The sequence below is a fragment of the Crocuta crocuta genome, unplaced genomic scaffold, assembly GCF_008692635.1.
Source record: "Crocuta crocuta isolate KB4526 unplaced genomic scaffold, BGI_CrCroc_1.0 scaffold167, whole genome shotgun sequence".
In the NCBI taxonomy this organism is placed as follows: domain Eukaryota; kingdom Metazoa; phylum Chordata; class Mammalia; order Carnivora; family Hyaenidae; genus Crocuta; species Crocuta crocuta.
The window spans coordinates 1,482,097-1,500,466 of record NW_027532406.1 but is presented as its reverse complement, the minus strand read 5'-3'; positions in this window follow the sequence as shown (position 1 = coordinate 1,500,466).

Here is an 18,370-nt window from a genome sequence, read left to right as displayed (position 1 = left end):
TGGGGCTCAAACCCACAAACCATGAGATCATGACCTGAGCCGAAGTCAGACGCTTAACCAAATGAGCCACCCAGGTGCCCCTACCTTTTAGTTTTTAATTTTTTAGATTAATTTATTTTTTTGCTTTGTTTAACTTTTTTCATTTTTAAAATTAAAAAAAAAATTTTAAATACAATTATTTGTCAAATTGGCTAACACGGTATGTACAGTATGCTAGGTTTTTACCTTTTAGAAATACGTACTGAAATATTCACAGATGAAATGATATAATGTCTGGGATCTGCTTCAAAACTAATATACTTGAGGGGGCGCCTGGGTGGCTCAGTCAGTTAAGCGTCCAACTTGGGCTCAAGTCGTGATCTCGCAGTTTGTGAGTTTGAGCCCCTCATCGGGCTCTGTGTTGCCAGCTCAGAGCCTGGAGCCTGCTTTGGATTCTGTGTCTCCCTCTCTCTCTCTGCCCCTCCTTTGCTCACATTCTGTCTCTCTCAAAAATAAATAAACATTAAAAAATTTTTGTTTAATATTAAGAGGTAAAGGAGAGGGCTGAAAATGGGGAACTGGATTCTCCCAGGTTTACAGCAGATGAATTATATATATATATATTTTTTATGTTTTATTTATTTTTGAGAGAGAGAGAGACAGCATGAGCAGGGGAGGGGCAGCGAGAGAGAGGGAGACACAGAATCCAAAACAGGCTCCACTCTCTGAGCCAGCTGTCAGCACAGAGCCCGATGCGGGGCTCGAACCCACAAGCCACGAGATCATGACCTGAGCCAAAGTCGGACGCTTAACTAACTGAGCCACCCAGGCGGATGGCTGATGAATTAAACGATCACTAGCCAGCTGTGTGTGTTTGGGGATCCTGGAAGCCAGGATCCATGACTTTGTCCTGTAGTGTCCTGAGTTGGAGGTGGAGGCAACAGAGGTGGTGCTTCTTTGGATTCTCTCAAAGTGGGATCTAAAGACCACATCTGTCTGAATCATCTGGCACTTGCTAGAAATACAGATTCCTGGGTGGCATCCTGGACTAGAGCCAGGGACCTAGGAGTCTGTATTTTAACAAGCTCCCAAGTGAGTCTGATGCTCACTCAGGATTGATAATGATTGCCCAAGGGTGTGTCTAAAGAGTCAAGGAGCTGGTGAGTCAAAGGAAGGATAACAAGAATATTTTCTATCCTCTCACTGAAATAGAGGCCATATCTTTAGCCCAGAATAAGGTGCAGGACTGGGAGGAGGGAAGAGCTGGATGACCTTTCCCAGGGATTCCCTGCCCTGTGTTTATTTCTCTAGGCCCAGTGTCTGACATGTAGTGAATGAGTGTTGGGAGTGAATGACTGACTGAGGGGTGGATGAATGAGGGGTCACGAGGCCTGTGCTAGGGACTCAGCCAGAGCTGATGAGGCAGGACTGAGCCTTTTGGCCAATGGAGGAGGGACAAAGGTGAGCAAAGTGCACGATGCAGGACGGATAGTATTCTGTGGTTGCTCAGGCCCAGACTCTGCTCTGGGGCCTGCCTGCTGCTGTTCCGGTCACAAAGGGAGGAGTTGTTTTCAGGGATAGCCAGAAACTTCCGTTGCGGGAACCAGCCCACAAAACCCTGTCTACCACTAACGAGGCCTCAGAAGAGGTGATTTTAGGAGACGCTGGAGTAAACTCCATTCTGAAACCTCTGCCTGCCTCCTTTGATCACTGAAGCTGACCTCACCCTTGCTGAGGCTGTTCCTCCTTCATTACACTGTGGAAGGAGCCATCCCCATCCCCATCTCCGTGCTGAAAGCCTGGGCTGGATTTCCAGACAGAAGAGGAAGTGGTGCGGTCTACCCAGAGCAGCTTGGCACGCAGAAGGAGCTCTGGGATCCATTATCCTCCAGTGTGCAGATTTGATGGGGGAAGAGAACAAAGCGCTGAACAGTCTAGAAACCACAGACCTGTAATCTTTCCAAATCCTAAAGGCGGCTTGTGTGCATCCCTCTCTGCATGGCTCCCAAATTTCTGAATCTCAGAGAGGCCGAGAGCGTCTGTTTCCCAGACCACAGCCAAAATGGAAGGGGAAGACAAATCTGTTCTGTTTGGTTTCCATAGATTCGACCCAGAGATTAACTGCCAAGGTCTCGATGACACACACAATATCAATCACAGGCTAAATGTCATAATGAGAGCTGGGCAGGTTGTCAAGAGAGGCCTCCAGGTTTCTGTTACAGCTTCATATTTAAAGGTTTGGTCCCAGGAAACCAAATGCCAACTTGAAGGCTACTCAGTGTATGTACGGCATCAGCCTGTCTCCTCCTCAAAGGATAGTAGACTTGGGTTCCTTCCTGGAGGGGCCAGGAGTGTAACACAGAGGGGGGAAGTGGGGTGCATGTTAAAGAACGAAGCAAACAAAAACCTAACTGTTGCCCTCAGGTAGGAGACGACAAGGAATGGTAGGGACCGTGGTAGTATGGAAAACAAATGCTCTCCTGAAGGGTGTGGCCCCTTGCCTTTCCCTGTGGGAATTTTTATAAGAAGTCAGAAAGGCAGAGTTTTGTGAGAAATCTGCGGATTTTTAAATGGAGACAGCTGAAGGAGATGCTGTCCTTGCTCTGTTCCATGCCTCAGCTCCTTCGCTGTGGTAGAAAGGGGCAGTTCCCTCATACACAAAAGGCTTCCTCCCTCAAGCCCCTGTATTTCCCAGCTAGAGGGTATTTCCTGGCTTTGCGCTGGTCGCTGGTCAGGCCTAAAATAAAAGGAGTTACCCTTGAAAGTTATTTGCGAATGAGGGGCTGGAGTTGGTGGAGAAGTACCCCAGCTTCCTCCCTGCTCAGTGGGACCTCAATGGGAAGTCTGTTCTCCACTGTCTTCTGGAAGCTCCACCCTGCGCTCCAGCCCGTTTCCCTGATTGGTACTCTGCTCACACACATCCTTCCCTGGCTGTCTTCCTTCAGACTCGCTGCCCTCTACACTGCACTTCTGGAGCACCTTGCACAGAGACAGCCTGAACCCAAACCGTCGTCTCAGGGTCAGTTGTTGAGGGAACTTAAACTAAGATACTTACTGCTAATTTTAAAACATTGAAAGATACTGTAACAGAATTCTGAGGCCAAGTGATACTTGACCACTAAGTCCTAGAGTGGCATTTCCGTCTGTGAAATGGTGGCCTGACTTTGAGGTGCTATTTTCAGGAATGATTAACACAGGGACCGCTTTTTAATTAACACAGGGACTCCATTTCAGAATTTTCAATGGTACAGCTCACGTTTGGTACAGCTCATTCCCCTGTCCAATGAGGGAAGGCTTTGAATGAATTCAAAACCAGAATTTCAACAGCATGATTTGACTTTATGTAAAAACAAAACAAAACACCTGATATAGTTTTGTTTTGTTCTGTTTTTTAAACTAGAAGAAAAAGATCAAGATGTGAATGCTGTGAGCAAGTGGCAGGACTCGGAGATTTTTTTTTTTCTGTTTTCTATTTTGGGATTCTTTGAATAAATAATCATATTTTATAATAAATAACCTTGTCTATATTTTTAAACTGTGTTGACCAAACAGAACAGCTGGGCAGGAAGCTGCCTGTGACTTCTAATTTGTGATTTCTACTCTATCTTACTTGCTCCCAGGACCTGGGGCCCCTCTCCCTCCTTGTCCCTCTCTCCCTGCATTCACTGGCTCGAGGCCCTTTTCTGCTCTCACAGCCCCCAAACTCACTGAAGACTCTCAGATCTACATATCTCAGCTTCCCTGAGCTCCACTTTCTTCTTTTATAACATGGAGCTATGGGGGCACTTGAGTGGCTCAGTTGGTTAAGTGGCCAACTCTTGGTTTCAGCTCAGGTCATGATCTCGTGGTTTGTGAGATCAAGCCGCATGTCAGCATGGAGCAAACAGCATGGAGCCTGCTTAAGATTCTCTCTCTCTCCCTCTCTCTCTCTCTCTGCTCCTCTCCTTGCTCTGTAGAGTATGTTCTAGCTCTCTCTCTCTCAAAATAAACATTTAAAAAAATGGAGCTGTAAGAAGAAGGGTAAAAATTGTTTTAAAACCAACAAAAAAGCCAACCTAAACCCTTTCTAAGGTGGAGGATGGGAGAAACCAGGTGGAGAGATGCATTACTTATTTCAGTGGGAAGATGAAGTCTCTAAGTAGACCTCTACACCTGCAAAGACTGGCCAGGTAACCATGGAATGTGAGCCACAGAACAAGCCTCCTGCTCAACAAAAAATACCATTTGAGGACCCTTTGGATGAGAATAATTTAACTCCTGAAGCATGGTGCTAACCAAAGAGAGCTAAATTGTTCTGTATAAGACAGCAAGGGGAGTTCTGAGCCTCCTAGAACATTTCCAGAAGAAGTGAGGGGCCCTGCTGGAGGGAAGGGCGGGAGGGTCGCAGACAGCCAGGTGTGCAGTGTCCAGGGCATACCATTCTGCTGAGAGCAGGGATTCTCAGTGCTTTACTGGGCGGTGCCCTAAAGCTATGTCAGCCCTCTCTTTGTCAACCTACACCTCGAAACTGTTAGATGCAGCAGACAGCTGCGTTGGTGGTGGTTTTGAGAAATCAAAGGGAAAGAGGTTTGAGCAGGTGGAGAGAAGAGATCAGAGCATGTAGTGTTCACCGAAATAATTAACTGGCTGTATGCTTATTTTAGGACGATGAAATTATATGTGATTTTCTGTCTTCTTTTTCAGGAACAATCTATTCTAAAATGTCTGTGTTGAACATGTATTACTTGAGTATATGAAGGCTGGGGGTGGGGGGAAGCCTGTGCAAGTTCTATTTTAGGATTGTTCTGGACAAAGTAGATGTTCACTGTAACCTGTGGACTAAGGCACAGGAAGTTAACCTTCAGGACAAGGCCTAGCCAGGTGTTCCTTACATCTCGCATGGCCCTGAGCACCCTCCCAGTCAGTGTGAGCTCCCCAAAGGCAGAGCCATGTCCTTCTTGAGGCCTCTGGTAGCAGAGCCAGGCCTAGGTCCTGTCAGATCATTCTAATCCCTCAGTGCTTCCTGAGAAACCAGGGGAGAATCGAGTTTTGTGTGTCCTGAAGCTTATACAATTTCTGTAAGAAAAGGAAAACCAGGGTGCCTGGGTGGCTCAGTTCGTTGAGTGTCAGACCTCAGCTCAGGTCATGATCTTGCAGTTTGTGAGTTTGAGCCCCATGTCAGGCTCTGTGCTGACAGCTCAGAGCCTGGAGCCTGCCTCTGATTCTGTGTCTCCCTCTCTCTCTCTGCCCCTCTGCTGCTCACACTCTTTCTCTCTCTCAAAAACAAATAAACATTAAAAAAGAAAGAGAAGGAAGGAAGGAAGGAAGAAAAAGAAAAGGAAAAGGAAAACCAAAGGGCGCCTGGGTGGCTCAGTGGGTTAAGCATCTGACTTCAGCTCAGATCATGATCTCGAGCTTCATGAGTTCGAGTCCCACATCGGATGAGCAGGAGCCACACTTCTGGTAAAACACAAGTCCTGCTTCGGGTGAGCCCCGCTTCTCTCCCTCTCTCTCTGCTCACTTGCGCCCTCTCCCTCTCCCCCCCAAAAATAAAAAGGAAAACCAAATAGGTTACAGGGCCTTGGAAGAGGCCCATGTAAGTGCAGGGTTCTGATGCTTTGGAGTAAATCTACCTCTGAAACTTCCTTCCCTTCTGACTGGAGACAGACCTCAGGTGAAGAGGGCAGCACCCTTTCCTTGCCTCATGGCGTCAGAGCCAGCATCCTGGACTTGCCTTACCTAGTCTTGGTTTAGTCTGAGTCAGCCAGCATCAGGGGTGGTCTGGCCAGTCAAGAATGGACATGAAGAGTGTCTTCGTTTTCTTTTTGACTTCACCTCATCTGTTAGACCTGGCCCTGCCCTCCACCCCCAGGCTTTCCTCACACATCCCTCTGTTAAGCACTAGGTATGGGCTGGCCCAGAGAGGTCTCTGCCTTCTAGAAGTTTTTGGCCTTGTGGAGCAATTTATAAACTAATCTTCAGACAATCTCCTCTCCCTTTGAAGTCATTCTGTATCTGTGCATATGTGTACATTGTGTATTTATCTCCCTGATGCACTGGGATCATGGGGGAAAGTTAGTCTGTATTTAAATACATGGCAAACCACATTTCTTCCATGCCACCACCCAAGTTGGGCTTGGAATGTGCCTTGAAAGAAGAGGGAGAGTAAAAATGTTACTGTGGTTGGATAAATTACTCTATTAGGAGAGCAATACCTTCTGTGGGGGTATGTGAAGGGATGGAATTTGGCAGTGGTGTACGTATATAAATAAACATTTTTAATTTACTGCAAGTCAGTGCTTGTCTTTACGCATCTTAAATCTATAAAAATGATCCCAACTAGAAAATAAAAGTTGTGGATTTTTAAAAAATTAAAACCTGGACGTGAAAACCCAGGAATTTTTTGTTGCCTATAATTTAATTCCTAACATATCTGACACAATCCAAGTTTAACAGATTTTTTTTTCTTTTGGATTCTGGCAAGTATGTTAACGGGAGGCAATTATGTGAATTAATATAAAGTCCTTTTATTAAAAAAACAGAAATGCCTTCATTTAAAGAGGTAATTTAATATTCCTTCTGTGATGGTGTTGATGTCATAACTTGTTTGATTAACTCTTCAAATGGTTTCAAAGCGCTTCAGGGTGGTAATTTATGAACTCCTAATTGATTTCCCCAATCTTGGTTTGGCAGAGTTGAGCCTCCCGGAAACCGTGAGGAGGCTGGAGGCCCATACTCCGCTTCCTTTTCAGACATGGGAGTTGGCTGGGATGGACTTTACCTCTGTGGCCTGGACCGGGTGAGGAAGAGGAGGCTGTAGCACAGGGAACGAGAGACCATGATATTGTGGTTCCTGACTCCTAAACAGCTCAGCTTTTGCCTCTTCTGAAGATGTGTGGAAATACTGTATACAACTTCACAGCTCGTGAATTCAGGACTAGATGGCCTTTTAGCCCACAACTTTCAAGAAGTGTCTCCCACTGTGCATCACCTCAGAGCATGAGGCTTCCTTGAAGCTCGAAAAGACGAGGTGGGGTAGACTAGGGGTGTGGCCGTCACCATGGGCCACTGTTACTTGCTAGACCTGACTCTCAGTGCTGTACAGAGGTGGTTCTGGGCCCTGGGAAGGCTTTGGGCGAAGCACTAACATTTGAAGCTGCCATGAAAGTTCCCTAAGAAATCAAGCCCTGGCAGGACCCAGGGAAATGATCATACAGTTGTTACTTTTATTTATTTAATTATTTTAATGTTTATTTCTTTATTTTGGGAGAGAGAGAGGGAGAGGGAGTGCGCACAAGCAGGGGAGGGGCAGAGAGAGAGGGAGAGAAAGAATCCCAAGCAGGCTTCACACTGATTGGTAATGACCTCAAGATCACGACCTGAGCTGAAATCAAGAGTTGGACACTTAACAGCTGAGCCACCCAGGTGCCCTATACTTTTATTGTGTGCTCAGTGATAATATACTCCCAAAACCTCTAGACAGAGAATAGCTGCCCTTACTTTACAGATGAGCAAAATGAGGGTCAGAGGTTAGTAACACGACACCAAATGGTACGACTGGGGTTCCACCCAGGCAGCCAAACATCCCAACCCATGTCGATAGAAGGTCACTATATTCTTGGCCACAAAGTTTATGCTCCTGAGGGGTGGGTGTGTGCCTTTCAGTTTTATGCCTTCGTCCCCAGTGTGCATTCTAGAGTGATGTGCAGTCGTGGAGAGAGCTCTCACTGGCCTTCGAGTCTCACATACCTGGGCTTCAGCTTCCTCATCTAAGCATAGGGATAATACACCACCTAACTGGTTACTGGATTAAATGAGATGATAGAAGTCTCTGGCACACTGACATAGACCCAGAAAATGTTCCATGAGAGGGGACAAGGGAGAAGTTGGGAAGCTGGATAGAGAGTTTCCAACTGTGTTGGAAGCTAAGTGCTGAGCCCAAAGTAGGAACTAGTAGGTAGAGCAGTTTGGCCAGGGCAGAGCGTCTCTGTGGTATTGTTATGGCAGATGGGATGGCGCATAAATAAGTCTGAACATTTTCCTATGGGTGACGGGGCTCATTTGCTCATGTGCAAAGTATAAGAAAGCTTGGGGGGAGGAGAGTGGAGAAATGACTCTCTCCATCTTATTGATGTCTGGTGGCCATGCCAGGCTGCTATGAGACTCGACTCCCTGTTTGCTGTGGAAGTGGTGGGCCCAGACCATCAAGGGAAGCAAAAGTTCAAGCACCATCTGCTCTGGAGTCAGGCTGCAGAGGACAAATGGAGCTGTGACCCCTGGCCCCACTATCTGGGGTGGCTGTCCCCTCGGGGCCAGGCCCAGGTTGGAGTTCAGGCATTAAGGGAACCAGGGGAGTGAGATGTCACCCCCACCCCCACCTCACCGTGGGGCCCCAGAGCACAGGGCCTATGCCATCAGACTCTAAGATACACTGGTTTCTGGCCTCTGCCACTGTCTGGGCTGTGTGACGTGGGCAAACCACTTCACTTCTTTGTGTCTCGGCTTCCTCATCTTAAAATGGAGATGATGAGGTACCTCCCTCATAGGGCTGCTGCAGTTCTGAGGAGTAAACGAGCTAATACTTAAAAGCTTTTGGAACCATGCCTGACACACTGTCAGCACCGGGAAACATTACAGATCCACAAGGGTGGTGCAGAGCCAAGCTCTGGCTCTGTGGAGGGCAGGTTGCCCCCTCCCCAAGTGGACTCAGCTGGGCCTCGGCAGGGTTACAGGAGACGCTGACAGCCACGCCTCCAGCCTCAGTGCCCCTGCTCTGCTCCTCATCCCTTGTGGGATAGACAGTAGCCATGGAAGCTCCACCCTCAGAGAGGACTCAGAGTCCCCTCCAACCCAGTCCACCTCAGGACAGAAATGTTCCAGTGAGGGCTTCCAGTGGTGGAGAACCGTTGCCTGCCTTGTCACCCTTAGCACACATTTGCCCCTGAAGAGCCTCCTAACTCTTCAGACCCTCTCCCACGTCCCAACCCTAAACCCCAGGCCCAAGGCTCTTTTCCCTGTACAAGTCTCAGCTCAGGGGCCCTTCAGCTGTTGTTTATAAATGTCCCTTTGTGGGACCAAAGTGATTTTTTCATAAATAGAACAAGGAGGGACTACAAGCCATAGGTCAGGGCAACTGAACAAATACCAAGTACCAGGGACACACTGGTGCTGGGGCCGTAAGTAAGGAGGCCTCTCTAAACATGCGCCTCATGCCCCCTCCCTTCTGACTTGGGAGTTTTTCCCTTGAACATTTTCAGCTTTCCTGAGCAGTCAGAGCTCACACTCCCCTCAGCTCTCAGGTTCCAGGCTCAGGAGGAGCCATTGGGCCACAGGAAAAGGGCACCAGGGTCTACGAGGTGAGCCCTGCTCTGGGACACAGGATGACTTCCCACCTTCTTACCTACACACGCTGCTGTCTTGGTCAAGTGGCTCTGTCCCTCAGTGACCCAGTCTCCCTACCTCTACCAGGGCAGTCATCTCCATCCTCACCCCCCCACCAGGACTGGGCAAAGCTTTAAAAATGGCCACTCTTTTCCAAATGATGCTTAGCATTATCCAGAACACAGAAAGAATGGTCATCCCTGGGATTTTGAGTACTGTGTTTGTAATTTGTGCTGCCCTATGCATGATGTGAGTCACTATAGTGTTTCTACCTCCCCTCCTGCTGAGATTTTTTTTCCCCCTCCACTGGCTCAATGGACAAATATAGACCTTTGCTGGAAAATGATATGTGATACAATGCATCCAGTGCCTCACAAGGGCCCCGTGAGCTTTAACCCACCCTATTGTCTTTTAGAAATGGTCACTGATGGGGCGCCTGGCTGGCTTAGTCGATTAAGCGTCGACTTTCGCTCAGGTCATGATCTTGCGGTTTGTGGGTTCGAGCCCTGTTGTCGGGCTCTATGCTGACTCCCAGCCCAGAGCCTGGAGCCTATTTCAGAGTCTGTGTCTCCCTCTCTCTCTGACCCTTCCCTGCTCACGCTGTCTCTCTCTCTCTCTCTCCTAGAAATAAATAAAAATATTAAAAAAAAAAAAAACAACAAATGGTCACTGATCTAGAGACTTGGATTTAGAGGGAGGGAAGTAGAGAAAATTCCATGGAGTCCCTAGAGAAAGATGGGGCAACAGGAAGCCTGTCATACTAAAAAGATGTCAGCTTTTCTCTGCCACTCTAGAAACAGTAGAAAGGAGTCTTCTAACCCCCACACCCCAGCCCCCAAAGAATACTTGACCAGACCCAAGAGGAGTCAGCCTCCCCACCAAAGGGCCTTACCTGTGTGCGCTGGGGCCTGGGTGGGTCAGGAGGTGCTGGTCTGTGGGGCGTGTGGCAGCTGTACACCCGGCCACCTCGACTGGCATCCAAGAGCCTATTTTTAGGGTCAGATCTGCTGACGCCGACCTTGCGTGCTGCCCAGTCTGAGAAAAGACCCGTGGCATCTGTTTGCAAAATGATGTGCCAGTGTGACCTGAAACCCTTGACTTTGGGAGACCTGTACCTGGAGCCCACACACTTGCCCTTGGCCCAGCCACAGAGGCAGGCCACGTGACTGTCCAGGGCGGGGACAGACGGGAGATTTTCCAGTTTTGTTTTCTTGGGATGGACGAGGCCAGGTGTCTGTGGGGCCCTGCCCTGGGCTCTGTTCCAGAACAACTGGAACAGGGGAGCTTTGCCAGCTAATGTACAGCCTGTGGGAAGGTTGGGAGCACCCAGACTGAAGGACTCTCCATTGCCGTCTTTTCAAGGAGTTTGGGCAGCTGTCTCTGGGGGGGTGGATGGAATAGATGCTGCAGTATGGGTGGGTTGTGATCAGTGAAACAGCAGATAGAGACTCTGTAAGCTTGAGTTCTTTTGCATTGTGTCATTTCATGTGAGACCTCCAGCGACTGTCCAACCCTTCCAGGCTTCAGTGGGGAAAATAATCATAATGCTGTTCTCTTGTGGTTATGAGGATTAAATGAGATGAAGTATGGAAAATACTTAGCACAGTGCCTGGTACATGGTAAACGCTTTAAAAATGCTAGATGATAGTGGGCGCTTGCGTGGCTTAGTCGGTTAAACGTCCCATTCTTGGTTTTGGCTCAGGCCATGATCTCACAGTTCGTGGGTTCTAGCCCCATGCTGGGCTCTGTGCTGATGGCGAGGAACCTGCTTGGGATTCTCTCTCCCCTCTCTCTCATGCACTTTCTCAAAAATAAATATTTTTTTAATGCTCAATGATATTGGGATGCCCAAAATATTTCCAATCCAACAGTCATGACCAGGTGTTTTTTCTTAGTGGTGCCTTCTGCCAACCTCCCATCTCCTTGTTTCTAGGCTTCTTTGTCTATTACTATGGCTCTCCTTTTTACTGCTGAGAACCATAGTCCTGTCAAGTCTTCTCTAATATTCTATTAAAATCTTTCCAGGGCTGCAGCACCTGGGTGGCTGAGTCTGTTGAACGTCTGACTTCGGCTCAGGTCATGATCTCAGGGTTCGTGAGTTCGAGCCCCGCATCAGGCTCGCTGCTGTCAGTGCAGAGCCTGCTTGCAATCCTCTGTCTCCCTCTCTCTGGCCCTCCCCTGCTAGCACTCTCTATCTCGAAAGTAAATACACGTAAGACAAGAATCTTTCCAGGGCTTCCTACACTTCCTTATAATGAATGAGGAAGTGTTTTTCCATCATTCCCCATCCTTGTCACCCCATCCCTTTGAACATACTATTTAATGTGTGAAAGATTAGGGGGAAGCGGAAGGGGTCACCAGTCTTCCCATATGCTTCACTTAACAGTCTTCTTGTGTTGGGGTCATTATATCGTCCTCTGCAGCTTTGTACTCTGCAAACCAAAGATCTTCCTCATAATTTGCATGTTTAGCTACTGCCAGTTTTATTTAGGGGGATTATTTCTACTAGTATTTTTCATTGTGAAATAGCTGAAAGACAGCTTTTACTGATTTCCTGGTGCAAAGAATTGTCACAGGGCAGAGACTCGGGACCTGAGTGTATAAGAAGGTCAAAATATCAGGGCCCAAATGTCCTTGCTGTCAAGTGCTGGAGTCAGAGCGGCAGAGTCAAAATGCCCTTCTGCAATTACCCCAGGAACTAAAGGAGTCAGAGATGCTGGAATTGACAAAGGTTGAAGAATGATTTCTGTACAGCTAGGAGCCCAAGGAGCTGGTCCCAGCCCCTACCCTAGCTCCAGCCCGTCAGGGGTTAAGGAAGCAAAAGGGGCCTCTGAAGATGTAGGTTCAGCAGGGGGCAAAAATCAAATATCTAAAGACATCTGAGATAGATGATTAATAAGCGTGGGAGATAATATTTCACACTGTCTAGAGGGATATTGAAATAAAGCCGAGAAAAGAATGAGATGAGTTGCTGGATTATCACTGCATTAGAGCAGACCCTACATGTACTTGATAAGAAGACTGGTGACCCTCTCCCCACACTCTGAATGCCCCCAATCCTTCACACATTAACATGTGACACGGGATGCCTGGGTGGCTCAGTCAGTTCATTATCCAACTCTTGGTTTCAGGTCAGGTCACGATCTCACAGTTCGTGAGATCAAGCCCCACATTGGGCTCTGTGCTGGCAGTGCGGAGCCTGCTCGGGATTCTCTCTCTCCCCTTCTTTCTGCCTCTCCCCCACTCACTCTCTCTCTTTCTCTCAAAATAAATAAACACTTAAAAAAATAATCAAGTATGCCCCCAAAAGGGTGACAAGAGTAGGGTGGAAAACCACATCATTAATTACAAGGAATTATAGAAAGCCCTGGGAAGGTTTTATTAGGAAAGAGTGGTGGTGGTGTCAGGAGACGTGTGACCCAACTTCTAGCAGCTGAAGGGATGACCTGTGATGGAAACAATAGCAATCTCTGCACAACTCTCAGGGCAGAACTCAGGCAATGGGTAGTTCCCCCAAGTGCTGTCTTATGTGGACTCAGCAGACACACCAGTTTGCCGGCATGGGAGCGAGCCAGGTAACCATTGGCCAGACTTGGGAAGATGTCTCTATCTGTTCCAAACTCCAAAGATAGTCCTCCAGGATTCTGTGCAACAGCAGACTGCGCTGGCACAGGTAAAGTATGATCTGTAGAAGCAGCTGTTATTTTCATTGTAGCTTCTTGGGAATTTACCTACAGCATCATTTAACATGAGTGTCTCCTTACGCCACTTCTGTGACCCCCGTTATTTTCGTCAGCAAACTTCTTTTCCACAGAATCTCTCTGTGCTTTCTCCACCTTCAAATATAGGTAGACACTACTCTTTGCCCCAACTTCTTTGGCTCAGAATCCCACTTAGGCCCAGGGGGACAAGGTGTGGTAGGCAGAATGAACTCCCCAGCCAAAGATGTCCCCATCCTAATCCCTGGGACCTATGTATTTTTCATGTTACAAGGCAAAGGGAAATTAAAGTTGCAGATGAAAGTAAGGTTGCAGGGCGCCAGGGTGGCTCAGTCGGTTAAACGTCCGACTTCGGCTCAGGTCATGATCTTGCTCATGGGTCTGAGCTCCATGTCAGGCTCTGTGCTGACAGCTCAGAGCCTGGAGCCTGCTTCAGATTCTGTGTCTCCCTCTCTCTCTGCCCCGCCCCTGCTCACGCTCTGTCTCTCTCTCTCTCAAAATAAATAAACGTTAAAAAAAATTTAAAAAAAAAAAGAAAAGGTGTTGAGTATATTAAAAAAAAAAAAAGGCTGCTAATCATTTGACCTTAAAATAAGGAGAGTGTCCTGGATCATTCAGGTCCAGTGTAATCACAAAGGTCCTTAAATGTGGAAGAGAGAGGGGCACGTGGTGGGCTCAGTACGAAGAACATGTGACTCTTGATCTTGGGGTTGTAAGTTCGAGCCCCACGTGAAGTGTAGAGGTTACTTAAATAAATAAAACTTTAAAAAGTGGAAGAGAGGGGTAGCAGAAGAGGTTAGCGTGATGCAGTGTGATATGGACTCAACTCCCATTGCTGGTTTTGAAGATGGAAGGAGGGGCCACAGCCAAGTTGAAAAAGGCAAGGAAACAGATAGATTCTCCCCTAGAACTTGCAGAAAGAATGCTGTCTTGACAATACCTTGATTTCAGCCCAGTGAGACTCATGTCAGAATTCTACCCTCCAGAACTGTAAGATCATAAATGTGTTATTTTAAGCCACTCAGTTTGACATAATTTGTTACTGCAGCAGTAGGAAACTAATATGTGAGATTTGAGTAATATATGAGTTTTCTGAGTCCAAAACATCCAGAGGGATCGTAGTGCTCTGTGGACACCCGAGTTTATGTGGACGCTGAATCCAGCTAGAGCCCAGGGGTGAGAGGGCTCTTCCTCTCCATATCTCCATAGCAGATGTGTGTAGTCTGATGACCATAAGTCCTCTGCTCTCCCAGAGGTCTCTCTCTTCTTTCTTGTTAAAAAACAAAACAAAGCAGGGGCACCTGGCTGGCTCAGTCAGTAGAGCATGCAACTCTTAATCTTGGGATTGTGAGTTCGAGCCCCACCTTGGGTGGAGAGATTACATAAAAATAAAAGCTTAAAAACAAAAACAACAAAACAAAGCAAACAACCCACCCAATGCCATTCTTTGTGGCAGAAGGAACCATGGTACAGCAGACGACAACTCCAAATTCAATGTCTGGCCTCCTATCAGAAGACTGTTGGCTGGGCCCCTTCCCCAGGGAATTTCTCCCTCCACAGACTTCTGTCCCTGTCCCTGTCCTCTTTACAAGACTCCTCTCTGTATGTGCTACCACAGGTTTCCTTTTTTTTTTTTTCCCATTCTTGGTCTCTCACCTTCCTTTCTAGAACTGACTCTTTCAAGGGGGCTCCAGATCCCTCTTCCCTTAGGATCACGCAGAGCAGGTGCTCCCTTTCAGTCCCAGTTTCCCAAGCAGGCTAAGCTCAGGGCCTCCCTCTGTCATGAAAAAGCCCCCCACTAGGCATTTTCCTAGATATGCCATCAGTCCAAAAGGGGAATTTTTTGACTCCCCTAGATAATAACATCCATAGACCCTGGAACCAGGAGGCCCCACCCTAAGCTTGTGTTTTAGAGATCTCTGCATATCACAGACACACATTCATTGAGATACTGCTACATACCTATTAAAATGGCTAAAAACAAATACACACAAACTGTGGGAACTGTTGGGTGCTGAGACTATCCTGTGTCTTGGTCACGGTGATGGTTACACAACTAACTGCGTATGTCTGTAAAAGCAAGAGGAGTGAGTTTTGCCATATATAAATTTAGAAATAAAAAGGATACATGGGTACCTCTTTCACTTGAGATCTGGCTTTCGACATGGCAGAACGTGACCTGAAGCTATATCCGCTTTTGTGATTGACACCCACCATTCTTGCTCTGTGTCCTCAAAACAAAAGGTGACTGAGTCTGAATTCCATGCAGGTTGGTGGGTTGTGTTGCTGCTAACCTTGGAGTATGGGGGGATTCCACGTGTGGAAGTGCTTAGGTGAGACAGAATGTGTCTTACTCAGCTCACCCAGTTGTCCACTCAGTACAAAAGGCTGTGGTGCTGAGCGCCCTTGGGGTCTGTGTTTTCTGCTTCAGGGTTTTGGATAGGATCCAGAATTCGTGTGACAGTCACAACTGTTCCACAACAGCTGAAGAATAAGTATGTTGGTGCATTGATTCATCATAGTATTCTTTCACGTATACGTATATAGGTCCAGATGTGATGAGTGTTAAGAATAATGCCAGTTCTATACATTGGCTAATAGAATTGTCGATGATTTTATTTTTATAACAGTTTACAAGAACTTTCAAAACAGTCAGTTAATATTTTCAGATTCATTTAGATAATTTTGATTTAAAACTTTGATATTCAATAATTATGTATTCCCTTTTATTTTTTTAAGTTTCTTTATTTTGAGAGAGACAGAGAGAGAGAGGGAGAGAGAGCATAAGCAGGGGAGGAGCAGAGAGAGAGAGAGGGAGAGAGAGAGAGTCCCAAGCAGGCTCTGCACTGTCAGCACTGAGCTCTATGCGGGGTTCAAACCCATGAATTGTGAGAACATAACCTGAGCTGAAGTTGGACACTTAACCAACTGAGCCACCCAGGTGCCCCCCGACTTTTATTTTTAATAGAAACCTTGAATGTTTTAGAAAGAGAACTCTCCTGAAAATATACATGGAAATGATTGGTTCAACATGTAACCAATATGAAAAATTATTGAGATATTTGACATTATTTTCTTCCATATGAAGTCTTTGAAATCTGTGAGTACTTTACACTTACAGCACACCTCAACTTGGACTAGCCATATTTCAGGTACTCCATAACCCCATGGTGCTGGTAGCTTGCATACTGGACAGTCCAGGTCTAGGTCAATGAGGATGAGACAAGTCAGTGTGGGGACGGTAATATGGCCTGGGGACTTGCATTTGTCCTTCTGACCAGGCCTGGCCTGCCTCTCTCCCATTGGATGACCATAGACCATCCCTCCTCCCAGCCTGTGTTGTCCCTAGCCCCTGAAGCCTGTTGTGTGGACGCCTTACAAGTTTATGTGCCCGCCCTCCGCCCCCTGGGAGTTTGCTTGCAGCTGGCCGTGCCACGTCTGTTGTAAAGCTGTCGCTCTTGACTCTGATAGCCAAGCAACGTGAGGACATTGTGTTTTGAAGAGAAGGTCTAAGGGCCAAAGATGTTTCTCTGAAATTGATACCTCTGTTTATCTCCCTGGCTGTCAAAACACTGGGAGTGCCTGCTGCCAGCCTCCCGCTGGGGGGCTCTGGAGCTCTTAGGGCCCAGGGCATGGGCAGTGGAACAGGGGTCCCCTGAACTCTTCCCTTTCCCAGGGGGTTAAATGCCACTTGAGCCCTGTTCGAATCTGTCAGTGATCTCGGCAAATGGGTAAATTGTGTCTCTATTAGCACCTCTGTCTTCATGCCAGAACTTGTTTATTTTACAGATAGATGGCTGTTTCCTCTTCACGGCCTGTTAGTGCATCAAAGTGACATTGATGAGGCTTGACAGTGTGTGATTACTCGTGTGTGGGAGGCAGGAAAGCAGAGGAGTGAAAGGCATGTGCTTTTGAAGCATAAGGGCTTGGGTTCCAATCCTGTCCTTGACACTTGGCTCTGAACTGGCGCAAGTCCCATAACTTACCTGAGCCTGTCCATTGGAAATGATAACTCTATAGGTATTAATGTGCCGATTAAATAAGATAATACATGTGAAGCTCTTGGCTTGGAAGAAGCAACCAATACACGCTAGTCATTGCTATTCTTTTTCTCATTGTCCTTCAACTCTGGTTAATTGTATTAGTGCTTACTGCATGGATTAAGAAGTCCCTATAAAGAATTAGATTAGAATGAAATCTGGCCATTTGTAGCAATGTGGATGGAACTTGAGGGTATTATGCTAAGTGAAATAAGCCAGTCAGAGAAAGACAGATGCCATGTGTTTTCACTCATATGTGGATCAGGAGAAACTTAACAGAAGATCATAGTGGGAGGGAAGGGGTAAAAAAACAGTTGAGAGGGAGGGAGGCAAACCATAAGAGACTCTTAAATACTGAGGACAAACTGAGGATTGACGGGGGATGGGGGAGAGGGAGAAATGGGTGATGGGCATGGAGGAAGCCATTTGTTGGGATGAGCACTGGGTGGAAACCAACTTGACAATAAACTATAAGAAAAAAGAAATTAACAAACTGTTTGTTAGAAGCCAAAATCTCCTGTGGATTTAGCAAACATTTACTGAAGTGACACCCTACTCTGCATCTAGGCATTGTTCTGGAAGCAGGTGGCAGAACAGGGAGGCTGGAAATCAGGCCTTGTCTTGGGTGAACTCACTCTCCAGTAGGGAAGCAAGGCTTCCAGTGAACATTAGCAGCTCAGTGAGTGAGGGCTGTGAAGGCCAACTTTAGCACTGGGAGAAGAAGGCTGGACGGGAGTGTCACATGATAATATGCTGGTCGCCCATGACCCCGATAGGCACTCAGTAAATTCATGTTGCCATGAGAGTGATATTACCTCAAACTGTCATGGAAACTTTTGTTCAATGATAGGCATTAGCCAACCCATAATAGTTTAGTCATGACAGGTACCCTGAACTAATACTACCAGCCAGGATGGGCTCAATTTTTTAAAAAAAAGTTTTAATTTAAATCCAAGTTAGTTAACATACAGTGTAGTAATGGTTTCAGGAGTAGAACCCAGTAATTCATCACTTACATATAACACTCGTGCTCATCCCAAGTGTCCTCCTTAATGCCCATCGCCCGTTTAGCCCATCCCCCCATCCAACTCCCCTCCAGCAACCCTCAGTGTGTTCTCTGTATTTAAGAGTCTCTTACGTTTTGCCTCCCTCTCCATTTTTATCTTTTTTTCCTTCCCTTCCCCTATGTTCATCTGTTTTGTTTCTTAAATTCCACATATGAGTGGAATAATATATTTGTCTTTCTCTGACTGACTTATCTCACTTATCATA